Consider the following 17,340-nt stretch of genomic DNA (forward strand, 5'->3'; position numbering starts at 1 on the left):
CAGCAGAGCTGCTCTAGAGCCAGAGAAACCAGGTCAGCAGAGCTGCTTTAGAGGGAGAGGACCAGGTCAGCAGAGCTGCTTTAGAGCCAAAAAACCAGGTCAGCAGAGCTGCTCTGGAGCCAGAGAACTAGGTCAGCAGAGCTGCTTTAGAGCCATAGACCAAGGTCATCAGAGCTGCTCTAGAGGTAGAGAAACAGGTCAGCAGAGCTGATTTAGAGGGAGAGAACCAGTTCAGCAGAGCTGCTCTAGAGCCAGAGAATCAGGTCAGCAGAGCTGCTCAAGAGCCATAGAACCAGGTCAGCAGAGCTGCTTTTGAGCCAGAGAAGCAGGTCAGCAGAGCTGCTCTAGAGGCAGAGAACAAGGTCAACAGAGCTGCTTTAGAGCCAGAGAACCAGGTCAGCAGAGCTGCTTTAGAGCCAGAGAACCAGGTCAGCAGAGCTGCTCTATAGACTAAGAAGTAGGTGAGCAGTGCTGCTCTAGAGCCAGAGAACCAGGTCAGCAGAGCTGCTGTAGAGCCAGAGAAACCAGGTCAGCAGAGCTGATTTAGAAGGAGAGAACCAGGTCAGCAGAGCTGCTTTAGAGCCAGAGAACCTGGCCAGCAAATCTGCTTTAGAGCCAGCGAACCAGGTCAGCAGAGCTGCTTTAGAGCCAGAGAACCAGGTCAGCAGAGCTACTCTAGAGCCAGAGAACCAAGTCAGCAGAGCTGCTTTAGAGCCAGAGAACCAGGTCAGCAGAGCTGCTATTGAGCCAGCGAACCAGGTCAGCAGGGCTGCTTTAGAGCCAGAGAACCAGGTCAGCAGAGCTGCTCTAGAGCCTAAGAACCAGGCCAGCAGAGCTGCTCTAGAGCCAGAGAACCAGGTCAGCAGAGCTGCTCTATAGACTAAGAAGTAGGTCAGCAGATCTGCTCTAGAGCCAGAGAACCAGGTCAGAAGAGCTGCTGTAGAGCCAGAGAAACCAGGTCAGCAGAGCTGATTTAGAAGGAGAGAACCAGGTCAGCAGAGCTGCCTTAGAGCCAGAGAACCTGGCCAGCAAATCTGCTTTAGAGCCAGGGAACCAGGTCAGCAGAGCTGCTTTAGAGCCAGAGAACCAGGTCAGCAGAGCTACTCTAGAGCCAGAGAACCAAGTCAGCAGAGCTGCTTTAGAGCCAGAGAACCAGGTCAGCAGAGCTGCTATTGAGCCAGCGAACCAGGTCAGCAGGGCTGCTTTAGAGCCAGAGAACCAGGTCAGCAGAGCTGCTATAGAGCCTAAGAACCAGGCCAGCAGAGCTGCTGTCGAGTTAGAGAAACCAGGTCAGTAGAGCTGCTTTAGAGGTAGAGAACCAGGTCAGTAGAGCTGCTTTAGAGCCAGAGAACCAGGTCAGCAGAGCTGCTCTGGAGCCAGAGAACCAGGCTAGCAGAACTGCTTTAGAGCCATAGCACCAGGTCAGCAGAACTGCTTTAGAGCCAGACAACCAGGTCAGCAGAGCTGCTCTAGAGGCAGAGAACCAGGTCAACAGAGCTGCTTTAGGGGGAGAGAACCAGCTCAGTAGAGCTGCTTTAGAGCCAGAGAAGCAGGTCAGCAGAGCTGCTCTAGAGCCAGAGAAACCAGGTCAGCAGAACTGCTTAGAGGGAGAGGACCAGGTCAGCAGAGCTGCTTTAGAGCCAAAAAACCAGGTCAGCAGAGCTGCTCTGGAGCCAGAGAACTAGGTCAGCAGAGCTGATTTAGAGGGAGAGAACCAGTTCAGCAGAGCTGCTCTATAGCCAGAGAATCAGGTCAGCAGAGCTGCTCTAGAGCCATAGAACCAGGTCAGCAGAGCTGCTTTTGAGCCAGAGAAGCAGGTCAGCAGAGCTGCTCTAGAGAATAAGAACCAGGTCAGCAGAGCTTCTCTAGAGCCAGAGAACCAGGTCAGCAGAGCTGCTGTAGATCCAGAGAAACCAGGTCAGTTGAGCTGCTTCAGAGCGAGAGAACCAGGTCAGCAGAGCTGCTTTAGAGCCAGAGAACCAGGTCAGCAGAGCTGCTCTAGAGCCAGAGAAACCAGGTCAGCGGAACTGCTTTAGAGGGAGAGGACCAGGTCAGCAGAGCTGCTTTAGAGCCAAAAAAACAGGTCAGCAGAGCTGCTCTGGAGCCAGAGAACCAGGTCAGCAGAGCTGATTTAGAGGGAGAGAACCAGTTCAGCAGAGCTGCTCTATAGCCAGAGAATCAGGTCAGCAGAGCTGCTCTAGAGCCATAGAACCAGGTCAGCAGAGCTGCTTTTGAGCCAGAGAAGCAGGTCAGCAGAGCTGCTCTAGAGAATAAGAACCAGGTCAGCAGAGCTTCTCTAGAGCCAGAGAACCAGGTCAGCAGAGTTGCTGTAGATCCAGAGAAACCAGGACAGTTGAGCTGCTTCAGAGCGAGAGAACCAGGTCAGCAGAGCTGCTTTAGAGGGAGAGAACCAGGTCAGATGAGCTGCTTTAGAGCCAAGGGACCAAGTCAGCAGAGCTTCTCTAGAGCCAGAGAACAAGTTCAGCAGAACTGCTTTAGAGCCAGAGAACCAGGTCAGCAGAGCTGCTTTAGAGACAGAGAACCAGGTCAGCAGAGCTGCTCTATAGACTAAGAACTAGGTCAGCAGAGCTGCTCTAGAGCCAGAGAACCAGGTCAGCAGAGCTGCTGTAGAGCCAGAGAAACCAGGTCAGCAGAGCTGATTTAGAAGCAGAGAACCAGGTCAGCAGAGATGCTTTAGAGCCAGCGAACCAGGTCAGCAGGGCTGCTTTAGAGCCAGAGAACCAGGTCAGCAGAGCTGCTCTAGAGCCAGAGAACCAAGTCAGCAGAGCTGCTTTAGAGCCAAAGAGCTATTCACTCTCTACTACTCATTCTCTACTACTCTACTAATCTCTACTACTTACTCTCTACTACTCACTCTCTACTACTATCTCTCTATTACTCTCTACTATTCACTCTCTACTACTCACTCTCTATTACTCTCTAGTACTCTCTCTACTACTCATTCTCTCCTACTCTACTACTCACTCTCTACTACTCTACTACTCTCTACTACTCACTCTCTACTACTCTCTACTGCTCTCTCACTAGTACTCACTCTCTACTACTCACTCTCTACTATTCACTCTCTACTACTCACTCTTTACTACTATCTACTACTCACTCGCTACTACTCTCTACTACTCACTCTCTACTACTCTCTACTACTCACTCTCTACTACTCTCTACTACTCACTACAACTCTCTACTACTCTCTACCACACCCTCTCTACTACTCTACTACTCACTATCTACTACTCTCCACTAATCTCTCTCTACTACTCACTCTCTACTACTCTCTTTACCACTCTTTACTACTCACTCTCTACTATTCACTCTCTACTACTCGCTCTCTACTACTCTCTACTACTCACTCTCCACTACTCAATCTCTACTATTCGCTCTCTACTATTCACTCTCTACTACTCTACTGCTCTCTATTACTCTCTCTACTACTCACTCTCTACTACTAGCTCTCTACTACTCACTCTCTACTACTCTCTACTACTCTCTACCACTCACTCTCTACTACTCTACTACTCACTCTCTACTACTCTCTCTCTACTACTTACTCTACTACTCTCTACTACTCACTTTCTACTACTCTCTCTACTACTCACTCTCTACTACTCACTCTCTACTCACTCTCTACTACTCCCTACTACTCTCTCTACTACTCACTCTCTCCTACTCACTCTCTACTACTCCACTACTCTCTACTACTCATTCTCGAATACTCTACTACTCTCTCTACTACTCACTCTCTACTACTCACTCTCTACTACTCTCTCTCTCTCTCTACTAGTGTCTACGACTCTCTACTACTCACTCTCTACTACTCACTCTACTACTTATTCTACTACTCACTCTCTACTACTCACTCTCTACTACTCTCTTCTACTACTCTCTACAACTCACTCTAATACTCACTCTCTACTACTCTACTACTCACTCTCTACTACTCACACTACTACTCTCTACTACTCACTCTCTGCTACTCTCTCTACAACTCTCTACTACTCTCTACTAGTCACTCTCTACTCTCTAATACTCACTCTCTACTCTCTACCTCTCTCTCTACTACACTCTACCTCTCTACCTCTACACCTCTACCTCTACACCTCTACCTCTCTACCTCTACCTCTCTACCTCTCTCTACATCTCTCTACACGCACACATATGCACATATATATGCATATGCATTTATATATGTATGTGTGTATATATATATATATACATACATATATAAACATATATATAAAATGCATATTACCTACTGGCGGTCGCCTGTAGGTATATATAGTTAGGATTTTTTCCCTATGGGATTTTTGAAAATTCTATGTCTAATAACTTTGGTGTTTGTGGACGGAATTGGCTGAAATTTTCTGGAAAATGGAACATTTTGTTTCTGAGCAGCCCTTGAAAATTTGGGGGGGGGTTCGTCAAGGGGGGGCCGAGAAAAAAGGGGGGTCCCAAAACGTGTTTTTAACATTGAGTTTTCCATAGGGCGGTTGGCCTCACTTTTAGCCCGAACGGCTGAATGGATTTGCACAAAACTTGGCAAAATTGTAGGGACTGGTGGCCCGATGTGCCTTTTGTAGGTCTCAATATATGTGCTCCAGTGGATTTTGAGAAATTAACGTTTAAAAAAAGATATATATCTGTAAGCGCGCTCCGGTCCGCGACCCGGTTCGCGGACCGGGGCGCGTACCGGAACTTCGCGTAGCGAAGCTGATTGGCTCTCCGGTGTCTGTCAACATTCTAAACAGTCCGTAGCGGCCGCCATCTTGTCTCTCGATAGGATTGAGAGACAAGAGGAGGCCAAAACAAAGGGGGAAATGACCATAAGGGGGCATAGTAGATCCTCCCTGACCCCCTAGGTTTAATGTGGAGGCTTTAAAAGGGCCCCGCGGGGCAAAAAAAAATAATTTTTTTTTTGGTTTTTTTGCGTGGGTAGCGCCCGGTACGCGAACCGGGAAGCGTTCTGGGCAGCGTACTACAATGAAAAAAGAATGAGAGACTTTTCAAATGCAGTATGTTAATTGATTGTTGGTTTTGTTGATTATTTTTTTATTCTTTATTTTTTAAGCATTTTTTTTTATTGTGATTGTGTTTCATAATTTATTAAACTTTCTAACATTTCATTGTCAGAAATTTCATAATTATCATGGAATATACATTGTAGTCTCTGAGGGTGTAAAATGTCCTCATTTGCAAGGAGGTTATCTACTGCTTGTACACATTGCAGTAGTTCATTGTCCCAAGTTTCATCGAAAAATTCAATGTCAATTTGATCAATTGTATCAATCAATTCTTGGCTGCTCTCTTGCAGGTCCATTTCAAAAGAAACTTGGTTTTCGCCTTCCATTTTGCCTGAAATTTGGATTAAAAAAATATATATTAGTAGAGATAGGGCAATGTTGGGAATAATTTTAGATAGGCATTTTTTATCAGTGAATTTATCTTTGGGCAGTGTATAGTATCAGAGTGGAAGTAGGAATTTAAAAAAGTGTATGTGATTTAACGTAAGTAAATTCATAATTATACAAGAGAAGCCTAACTCCATCCATAACTATAACAGAGAAGTCTCTCTAAATCTATAACTACTACAGAGGGATAGTATATATCTATCAGAAAAAGTTTACCATATTAACTTATAGTGCACAATATACTTCAGTTTTAAAAATAAAAACTTACCTTTAGAAAGAAGTTGAAGGAATTAGTGAAAATACTATTGAAATGTACAGCAAGAAGTAGTAGTCAAAATGGCTGTGTTTTCTTCTCTTCCTTTATATATATTCAGGTATATAACCAATGAAATGTCAGGTAAAAAAAGTAGAAAATGAAAGTAACATTTTCATTGGTTGTCAATTCCAACACTTCAGATGTGTTTTGTGAAGTAATTTACCTCAGGGTATTTAGAGAGGTCTACAGGCTAAATGACTAAATGGAATTCCAATCAAATTTGTGAAAATGGTAGGGATTGGTATGTAGTATGAGCTAATCTATATTTGGTGAAATTGTCTCCAGTGGCTTTTCTGTGAACTACTTTCCCACCTTTTTTGATGGTGCGCTTCCCAGGAAGCGACCCGGTACGCGAACCGGTGAGCGCCCCGGTACGCGAACCTTAAGCGTTACGGGAGTCCACCATTTTGTGTTTCGGTCGAATTAAGATACAAAATGGAGGGCAAATAATGTTCAGAATGGGTAGAAGGGGGCACGGTAGACTTATCTTGACACCCTAGGTTTTGTGAGGGTGGCTGAGGAGGCTTATATGTGCGGAAAAAAAACATTTTTTTTAAAAATTTCGCGAGGTTAGCTCCCGGTTCGCGTACCGGGTAGCGCCCCGGGGAGCGTACTTTGTTGAAAATTAGTGAAAAATGTTAGAGTAAAATAATAATTGTGAGTGATTAGATGTAGGGTAGCTCTGAGAAGAGCTTTTGGGTTTATGGTACATTTAGGTACTTATAAGTAGGTACCAATGCACATTCTTAAATTCAGAGTGAAAACTCTGTTGCCCTCATCTGAGAAGTGAACTCCATCTCCTCTGTAGATATCTTGCATGTAGTAACGCAAGTTATTGTTGTACAGGGAGCCCATTCCATGGTCTCTCATGTAAGCTGAAACAGATTTGTTTACATGCTTCCTCGACTTCTCAATTTGTGGACAAAATTGGTTTGACCACCGCCATTTCTGTCTTTGGCATATATTTGAATATACCAAGGCAGTCTGAGGAAAAAGTGCCATCAATTGCTCAAAGGTGTCCTTTAAAAGCATTTCCAGACCTACCCCAGTCAAAGTGCCCAAGTCATTACCTCCACAGTGCACAATTAACAGGTCAGGTTTGGGCAAATGCATAAAGGTTTTCACCAATGGTATCAATTGGTGACATTTTAATACTCTGTGGCCAAACCACTTAATTTCCACATCTTGTAAATTGAGGTTAGGTAAATTCCTGTTTTCAACGTACCTTTGAGCCCAGTGATTATAACTATGTCCAACAATCCAGACAGAAAACATGGTGAGAGAAGGTTCTCCTGCAGTCAGATGAAGTGTGGCAATGAAATGGCAGTTGAAAAAATGAGAGTTTAAAATGAAAAAAACTGTGGAGTTTCTGTGTTCATGAAGCAGTAACAGTGATTGGTGGATTTTGATTGCTGAAAACAGAAAGTTAGGGTGCACGGATGTGTTCTTTGAAAGATGTATTTTGAATGGTCAATAAAAAATCATTAAATGAAAGAATGCACTGGATATGCAGGTGCACTGAGAGTTCAGAGTTCAATTGCAACAAAGTTGTGTGAACTTGCAAACACCAGAAGTCTTCCAATGAGGTGGTTGCCATGCAGAAAAGGCATGAAATGGCAGAGGGGGGAAGGGTTTTCATTTGAAAAAAAGTGAGGGAAGAGTTTTGATTGGGTGACATGAGAGATATGTGTGAAGATTTACAGCATTTCTGTGCTTTTGATAGCTGCAGACTCTGGAGTGCATACCTTTTGCTCTGCTGAAGACAAATTGGTGTGTTTCTGAGACTGTTTTCAAACTCAAAGTATTTGCTAAGGTGAGAAAATATTTCTTTAATTTAGATAGAGAATAGTGTGCTTTAAGGAGAAAATTATGAATTATGTGGCGCAAATTGCTTGTAAATATGATCCCACATGTGCATGGAAAATTTAGATTTTGAATGTTTGTGTTACATAGCCATGTTAAAAGTGATACAAACATGCTGCAAAGGCAATCAAAAAACGCTTTTATGTGTCTTAAGGACATTTTAAGTAATTTTCCCATGTGCAGTGTTTTGAAATTATGATTTGAAAATCGTTTTTGGGGAAAAGGAATTGTTTTTAAATTTATGACAAGGACATAATGGTGTATGCTTCTTTATACGGCAATTGACTGTCCCTGATGTTATTTTTCCCATTTTAATGTAAGACCTTTCTCTGTGGCGCAAGTTGCTTGTAAATATGCTCCGACCTGTGCATGGGAAATTTAGATTTTAAATGTTTGTGTTACATAGCCATGTTAAAAGTGACCCAACCATGCTGGAAAGGCAATAAAAAAACACTTTCATGTGTCTTAAGGACATTTTAAGTAATTTCCCTGTGGGCAGTGTTTTCAAATTATGAATTGAAAATCGTTTTTGAGGTAAAGGAATGTTGTTAAAATTTATGTGCGCCATATGCCCACAAATTTCGTTTTCAGGGGTGCAGCAGGGTGTTCTTGAGACACCCCTGCACCTTTGGAAAAATTCCTAATTTGCGATGAGCTAATTGCTAATCGCAAATTGCACCTTCATTCCTATGGGCCTCCTGCTCCATGGAAATGAATGGGTAATTTGCAATTAGCAATTTGCTCATCGCAAATTAGGAATGGTAAAGAATCGCTATTTATTCCTTAAAATTCGCTATTTTGGAAATGCAAAATAGTTATATGATACATATGGCGGTTAATGTCTAACAAGATAAGAAGCTTAGGGATACATTTATGATGACTGGCGCAATGAAGTGGACATCACTTACTTCATTGGTAGAGCTTTACATGTATTATGTCCTCTGTATTCTTCATCAAGCGTAACTTTAATCTGCAATCCTGAGTAGGCCTCACCTTAAACAAACCTCTGGATAGGCCACACCTTATCGTCATCCTGAATTAATCATTTAAAATGCTAGGGACAGATTTATGATAGGTGTATGCCTCTTTTGTGCCACTTACAAAACACTGTCCACGGGGAAATGACTTAAAATGTCCTTAAGACACATGAATGTGTTTTTTTAAAGCGTTTGCAATTTTTTGGGGTGACTTTTAACATGGCTATGTGACTCAAACAGTCAAAATCTAAATTCACCATGCACAGGTGGGAGCATATTTACAAGGAATGTGCTCTATGGGGAAAGGTCTTATAATGTAATATGGGAAAAATGACATCAGAGACACTGAAATGCCTTATAGAGAAGCATACACCATTATGTCCTTGTCATAAATTTTTAACCATTACTTTTCCCCAAAAACGATTTTCAAATCATAATTTGAAAACACTGCACATGTGGAAATTACTTAAAATGTCCTTAATTCAAAATTTGCTATTCCTTATTTTGCGATTGCACTGAAGGATTTGCAAATTTTGCGATTCCTTAAATGCAATGTATCAAACAAAAAATATGTAAAAAATGATATTAAGGATTTGGAAACTACCACCAACTTCTAGTTTGTGGTAATTTGCGAATTCTTTTCAAAAAGCATTTTTTTCCAAAAAACAAAAGGTGCCATATGACGCCTATACATGTCCTTAGGGCATGTATGTGTGCCATATGCCCCCAAATTTCTTTTTCAGGGGTGTAGCAGGGTGTTCTTGAGATACCCCTGCACGCTTGAAAAATTTCCTATTTTGTGATGAGATAATTGCTAATCGCAAATTGCAACCTTCATTCCTATGAGCCTCCTAGCCCATGGAAATGAATGGGTAACTTGCAATTAGCAATTTGCTCATTGCAAATTAGCAATGGTAAAGAATTGCTATTTATTCCTTAAAATTTGCTATTTAGGAAATGCAAAATAGTTTGATGGTACATATGGTGGTTCATCTGTAACAAGATAAGAAGCTTAGGGATACATTTATGATGACTGGCGCAATAAAGTGGACATTACTTACTTCATTGGTAGGCCTTTACATGTATTATCTCCTCTGTATTCTTCATCAAGCGTAACTTTAATCTGCAATCCTGAGTAGGCCTCACCTTAAACAAACCTCTGGATAGGCCACACCTTATTGTCATCCTGGATTAATCATTTAAAATGCTAGGGACAGATTTATGATAGGTGTATGCCTCTTTTGTGCCACTGTGCGTCACTTTTATGATGCAGCGGCGGTGCTAATTTGCAATTAGCAATTTTCTCATTGCAAATTAGGAATGGTAAAGAATTGCTATTTATTCCTTAAAATTTGCTATTTAGGAAATGCAAAATAGTTTGATGGTACATATGGTGGTTCATCTGTAACAAGATAAGAAGCTTAGGGATACATTTATGATGACTGGCGCAATGAAGTGGACATCACTTACTTCATTGGTAGAGCTTTACATGTATTATGTCCTCTGTATTCTTCATCAAGCGTAACTTTAATCTGCAATCCTGAGTAGGCCTCACCTTAAACAAACCTCTGGATAGGCCACACCTTATCGTCATCCTGAATTAATCATTTAAAATGGTAGAGACAGATTTATGATAGGTGTATGCCTCTTTTGCGCCACTGTGCGTCACTTTTATGATGCAGCGGCGGTGCAAAAGATTTGCTATGAGGCGACAACATTACAAATTGATGCATTTAGGCAGATATGTCATGGTGTAAAAAAAACGTACCACATGAAACCGATGCAGCAGTGATGCAAAAGATGCACCATGTCGCAAGACAGGCCTCACTTGGGGCCATATGTATCAAGCTAATTAGCATTCGCAAAGATCAAAATTCTACGAATTTCGGCCTTTGCGAATGTTAATTAGACAAATGGTATGTATCAAACAAGTTTGATGCAAAATAAGGAGTAGCAAAATTTGCTATTCCTTATTTTGCAATTGCACTGAAGGATTTGCAAATTTTGTGACTACTTAAATGCAATGTATCAAACAAAAAATATGTAAAAAATGACATTAAGGATTTGGAAACTATTGTGGTAAATTGGTGGTAATTTGTGAATTCTTTTCAAAAAGCTTTTTTTAAAAAAAACAAAAGGTGCCATATGACGCCAACACATGCCCTTAGGGCATGTATGTGTGCCATATGCCCCCAAATTTCTTTTTCAGGGGTGCAGCAGGGTGTTCTTGAGACACCCCTGCACCCTTGGAAAAATTCCTAATTTGTGATGAGCAAATTGCTAATCGCAAATTAAACCTTCATTCCTATGAGCCTCCTAGCCCATGGAAATGAATGGGTAACTTGCAATTAGCAATTTGCTCATTGCAAATTAGGAATGGTAAAGAATTGCTATTTATTCCTTAAAATTCGCTATTTAGGAAATGCAAAATAGTTTCATGCTACATATGGCGGTTCATCTGTAACAAGATAAGAAGCTTAGGGATAGATTTATGATGACTGGTGCATCACCAGGGATGTGTCAGTCATCCTGCGCCGCTGTTCCGCCACCCATGGTGTGCTGCATTTAGAATGCGGGGCATCATGGGGCAAAAATGGCACAGATGCGTGACGTATCTGTGCTGTAAAGGTAGTGATTGCTGGAGTTGTATCGCAAGTGCGATGCAGCTCAAGCAAGGCTCAGGGGTGCCCCATCTCCACAATGTTGCGTCAAGACCTATGCCTGCTTAAAGCAAGCGCAGGGTTTTGACGAAGCTTTCTCCTATCTGATTGTAAATACGGCACACCATGGGTGGCAGAGTAGTGGTGCACGTTAACTGGTGCATGCCTGGGGATGTGCCATTTAACATAAATCTGCCCCTTTACATTTAAGTATGTGCAGGACACACAGAGTCGGTGAGGCTTATCCAAGGTTAAGAAGAGATGAGTCCTGTTCACTGAAAATTTAGACATAGTCTTCACCTGCTCAGCATTGATGGACATGGCTAAATAATAGCTGCAAAATATTACTCTTGTTAAACAATTTTACTATTATAATCTCTGAGATTTGTCTCTTACTCTGCAACATCTCATTGTTGTTATCTTTCTTTAAAGATAAAGACAACCTCAACATGAGCGACAATCTGCAATCAGTTGATTTTGACCTCATCATTGAACTTGTAATTGAAACATCAGTGGATGTTGATCCCTTGGATGATTTAAATCCTGAGGATGAAGAAGAGCGTGATGAGGATGCAGATTTGTCCGAATTATATGACATAGGATGGGAAGCTGACCTGCTTGAGCCTATGGAAATATAAACATTTATTTTTAAAATTTATAATTAGTAAAAAGTAAAAAGGTAAACCGTTTAATTTAAAAATAAAGACACCTTCAAAAGCAGGTTATGTGTAGTGTCTTCAATAAAATATTAAAATATGCTCATAAAATTAGATCAGATTCACATATAAAATAGCACAGGTAACATAAATATAAATGTCATTTCTTTTCTGCTATTTCTGTATTGTAAATTTGCAAGGACTAAAAAATCTTCTATTTAAAATGTCAAGTAGTGTGTTAAGTTTTTGATCACTGTTATTGTTTTACTGTTTGGTAATAATGGTTAATAACATTTTTTATTATATTTTACCACAGATTCAACTGCAGATCATTTCAAGATTTCACCATGCCAACAATAGAAAGACAGAGAAAGGCTGCAAAACGTCAAAGACAGCAGGTGAAAGAAAATAAGCAGCAGTCCTCTAACAAAAAGATTTGTCAAGTCACGAAGAAAGCACCGGGTAAGAGCACAAAATATTTCATAAGAAATATGTGTAGTAAAAAAAATATTACTACAGAAAATGTTTCAGTCCATAAAACGAGAAGGAATTCAAATGGAAAGGAAAGGCCAATGAAAAATGTTACTGCTAGAGCAAGAGATAACTCTGTGCATGATAGTAGAAGGAAACAACAGTTTAGGGAGATTCGTAAACGAATGTTCCGCAACAGGATAATTGGCAATTTGTTAAAAAATATTAAGAAAGGTCAACAGAAACTGGTTTTTTATAAGAGAAAAAAAAAAGTTGAGAAAGTTATTGATCAGGCATTTGAAATTAAACGTAAGTTATTTATTTTGATAATCAATAGAATTAGGAAGCTAAACAAGGCAATTTATGATTTCAAAAGAAATAGTAGATGGAAGAGAATAGTTAATCGTAGTAATTTTTGTGAAGTTTTTTCTGGAGAATGGATGCATAGTTCAAGCTGTGAGGCATTTTTTAATGAGGAGAGTTATTTCCAGGATAATGATTTGGTGCATGCAGTTGACACCAGTGGTCGTGCTTATGAAGTGAAAGATGGTTGTCCAGTTGAAAAAGAAAAACTTGTGACAACAGAGGCAGAAGAGGTGTTAGGTAATGAGGTTTTAGGAAGACGTGCTAAGGGTCCTGTGTACACCTGGAAGTGTAGTAGTATTTGCAGTGTGCGACAGGATTCCATCAATTTGCTTTGTGATTTTGTACGGTCATTTAATAAGAAAAGTTTGAAGCAGAAAATAAGGTTGTTGCAAGAATTAGATCCTTGCAGAGTAAGAGAAGTGACAGGTTTGCATGGTCATTCACTGGCTTGTCTTTCCAGGAGAGTATGCCAGAGTGTTTTTCATCATTTCAGGATGCTAGCAGTGCATCATAATAAAGTGAGGAAATTAGTTAGAATGTTGTATTATGCTAAGAGTCCAGCAATTATGCTTAAACAATTATGCGCTGCTCTTTTGCATGGTTCTGAAATAGATGTGAAGAATATATGTGAAGAAATTGAGTTTTGTTACTTTGGAAGTAAAGAGGAGAATGTTGAAATTGAGCAAGAAGAAGAGGGTCATGTGGAAGATAGTGTACAGGTTTCCAGTACAGATAATTTCCAGAGGGAAATTGCGACGTTTGAGGTGAAATCAAGTGAGAGGCCTAATTTCACTTGTGTGTGTTGTCGACGCACTTATTATAAGAATCAGACTAAGTTAGTGGATTTATATGCAAAAAGTGAAAGGGAAAATAATAGTGAATGGAAGGATTTCGCAACATACTTGATGGTAGAAAATTGTTTTGATTTGGGATTGGATCAACGTGTGTGTAGTTATTGTTGTTGCAAATTAAATCAAAACCAGATGCCTGCTAGAGCAGTTCATAATAATCTGGAATTGGTTGAGATTCCTTCTGAATTGAAGGATTTAAATACTTATGAATCTATTTTGATTCAAAGTATCCATCCCTTTGAGGCTATTGTAAGAATGGAGCCAAAGACAGGGAAATTGCCTCCATCAGATTTACAGAGAGGATTAAAGGGAAGAGTTGTTTATTTGCCTCTAGATTTGAAGAAAAACATTAACACAATTGGAGTAGAAAAAGTGGAAGAGGAACCTCTGGTTATCTTAGTTAATGGGGTTCCGACAAAGAATAAGAAAATATGGCAAGATTTAGTAGATGTTAGGAAAGTTAAAAAGGCAACATTGTATTTGAAAAAAAATAATAAATACTATAAGAATGTATATGTTGCAGAAGAGGAAGTAAGTGAGGAAGAGGATAGCGATTTGTGTGCTGGTCAAATTGAGAAAGTAGAACCCTCTACTAGTGAAGAAATATATGAACATTATAGTGTTCATCCTTTGCATTCCAAGGAAGTCATGGGGAATGCTATTGAGTTGTTTCAAATGAAACAAGCCAAAGGGAGTCCCATTAGTGTTTGGGAGGAAAGTTTGGAAGCTCGGTGTTTCCCACAGCTTTTTCCAACAGGTCAGGGAGGAAGATATGATGAGCGACCTCATCAAATTCCTGCTTCTGAATACCGGACTTTGCGATTGTATGCAGGAGATGCTAGGTTTCGACAATGCATTCCTTATTTGTTTCATCTCCTGTTTGAAAGCGATCTGTCTGGACTGTCATATGCAGTGAACCACATCTTGAAAAGTGGTATACACATGCAAAACATCTCGGCAAGTGACTTTATGGATAAAGTCAATGTCCAAGACAGTATTTTGGATTCTCACCTGATTAATCTCATGGCGTGTCAGCGTGGTACTAATGAGTACTGGTACCGTCGTCATGGTGATTTAAAATGTATGTTGAGGAACTTAGGTACTCCCACATGGTTCCTCACTCTGAGCTGTGCCGAGTATGGCTGGGAAGACTTACTTGAATTTCTACGAGAGGCAAATGCTAACGTAGATAACATCGAATTCAAGACACCCGGAGAACTGTGCTCTTTGGATCCAGTCAATGTATGTAGGTACTTCAATCATAGATTTGAAGCTATGATGTCTTTCATCATGAATAAGAAGAATCCACCTCTTGGAGAGGTGTTGGATTTCTTCTGGAGAAAGGAGTACCAAGCAAGAGGTGCTCCTCATATACATATGTTGCTGTGGATCAAGGATGCACCTAAATTTGGAACGGATCCAGAAGACTCAGTGATGAGTTTCATCCAACAGTATTCTACGTGTGCTGTTCCAAACGCAAAGGAGAAGAAAAGCCTAAGAGAAAAAGTTCTGCGTTTCCAAAGCCATCGATGTGGAAAGTACTGCCGTCGTAAATTCCGAAACAAGGACAAGTTATACACTAAATGTCGTTTCGGCTTTCCACGACCGGTGATTTCTAAAGGAAGAGTAAACAGTTTGATGTCTTCGCTGCGACACAATGTCATGAAGAAATCACCTAAAAACACTTACAATTTGAAGAGGAACGAAGAGTCCAAGTACATCAACGACTACAACCCGGTGATTTTGTCCATGTGGAATGCTAACATGGATATACAGTTTGTGGCTGATAACTGTATGGCTGTGGCTCGGTATGTGACGTCTTACATCACCAAAAAAGAGAAGACAGAATTGAAGGATATGTGGGAGGACATTTCCCATGAAAAGAGCCTCAGCAAGAAGTTGTACAGTTTCAGTCTGAAGATGTTGTCGCATCGAGAAATCGGAGCGTACGAATGTTCTGACCGGTTGTCTTCAGCAAGTCTCTATGCCAAGTCCAGGAGTATCGTTTGGGCGAGTCTTGGTCTTGCAGCAACGCGTAATCGAGTTCTCAAACCTGTGCGGGAAATTGAGTATTTGGCGGAAAAGGAGCCAAACAGTACCGACATTTTGAAGAAGAACATGTTGGATACATATTATCCAAATCGAAGCAGTCACCTCGAGAATGTTTGTCTGTATGAGGTTCTGCAAAATTACATATTCAAGAGGAACATCAAAGAAGATACTGAGAAAGGAGTGTATGCTGTAATAGGAAGTGAGGGATGTCTGGTCAAGCAAAGAAAATGCCACTTGGTAAACCATCGAAAATTGAGTGGCGAATCTCCTGAAAAAAAGGAGTTTTTCTATTTAGCACTTTTGCAACTTTTCAAGCCTTGGCGTGCAGAAGAGGAACTGCTTGGAGATTTCCTCTGTTACGAAGACTCTTTCAATGCCGCCAAGGAGACCATAGAATGTCCTGCTTTTCCCAAATATGTAGAAATGTTGAATGCGGAAATTGAGCAGGAAGCAACGATTGCAGCCGAGATTGCCAGAGACAGTTCTCAGGACAGTCAGAGTTCTGCTTCATTGAGTCAGGATCCACTAGGAGGACCTGTTATTGAAAATGAAGCTGCCACTGCTATGAATGAAGTGGAAAGAGCCATGGCACATGCTCAAGAGGATGCGGTTAACTTAGAAGAGTTGGAAAGACAACTCAACGTTGAGCAGAGGAAAATATATGACGAAGTTACCATGCAAATTGATCATGGATTAAGTCATGATAAGAAAGAATGCTCATGTACGTCGTTGAAGCCTGTCCGACTGTACGTGAGTGGAGAAGCGGGAACTGGAAAAAGTTTCCTCATTAAAGCAATTTCATGCTATTTGCAGGAAAGGACAGAGTCATCGCTGTCTTGTGTTGTCACTGCTCCAACTGGACTGGCAGCACATAATATTAAAGGGATTACTTTACATCGTTTACTGATGCTGCCAGTGGAGCATGACAACAAATTACAATATCACAAGCTATCTGGAGATGCTTGTTTTGAAGTTTCAAGAATCTTGAGGAAAATGAAACTTCTTATCATTGACGAAGTAAGCATGGTTTCCAATGTCATGCTTGCCTTTGTGCATTTGAGGATGCAAGAAGTTCTCAAAACAGAGTATGATGTGTTATTTGGTGGCAAACACATCATTGTTTTCGGAGATCTTCTGCAGCTGACACCAGTGAAAGGGCAACCTGTGTTCAAAATGCTCACGCATGAAGATACCAGGAAGTGCCTAGGCAGCATTGGCAACGTCAATATATGGTTAAACTTCAATTATGCTGAACTGCATGAAAATATGCGTCAGGCAAAGGATGAAGTTTACAAGACTATTCTACAAGATGTTAGAATTGGAAAAGTGACCGAGCATGGGAAAGAAGCTTTACATGCACGATTACTGTCAAATTTATATCCAGAACAAGATGTTGTGCCTGAGAATATTTTTCAGAAAATTACTGAGAAGAAATCTGGAATATGTTTGATGCCAACTCTTGCAGAATGTGCCAAATTTAACAACAAAATGTTGCATTTAGAAAAGCTAGAGATTGTGAAACTGGAAGCTATTGATAGAGTAGAGCATATGGGATCAACAATTATTTTGTCTGAGAATCTGAAAACAAAATTGGATTCATTAGAGAAGAGTATATCTAAAACTGCAGGTTTTGAAAAGACTCTGAATGTGTGCTTGAACTGCCGTATAATTTTAAGAAGGAATTTACATGTTGAAAGAGGTC

This window comes from Lissotriton helveticus, chromosome 7, assembly GCF_964261635.1.
Source record: "Lissotriton helveticus chromosome 7, aLisHel1.1, whole genome shotgun sequence".
Classification (NCBI taxonomy): Eukaryota; Metazoa; Chordata; class Amphibia; order Caudata; family Salamandridae; genus Lissotriton; species Lissotriton helveticus.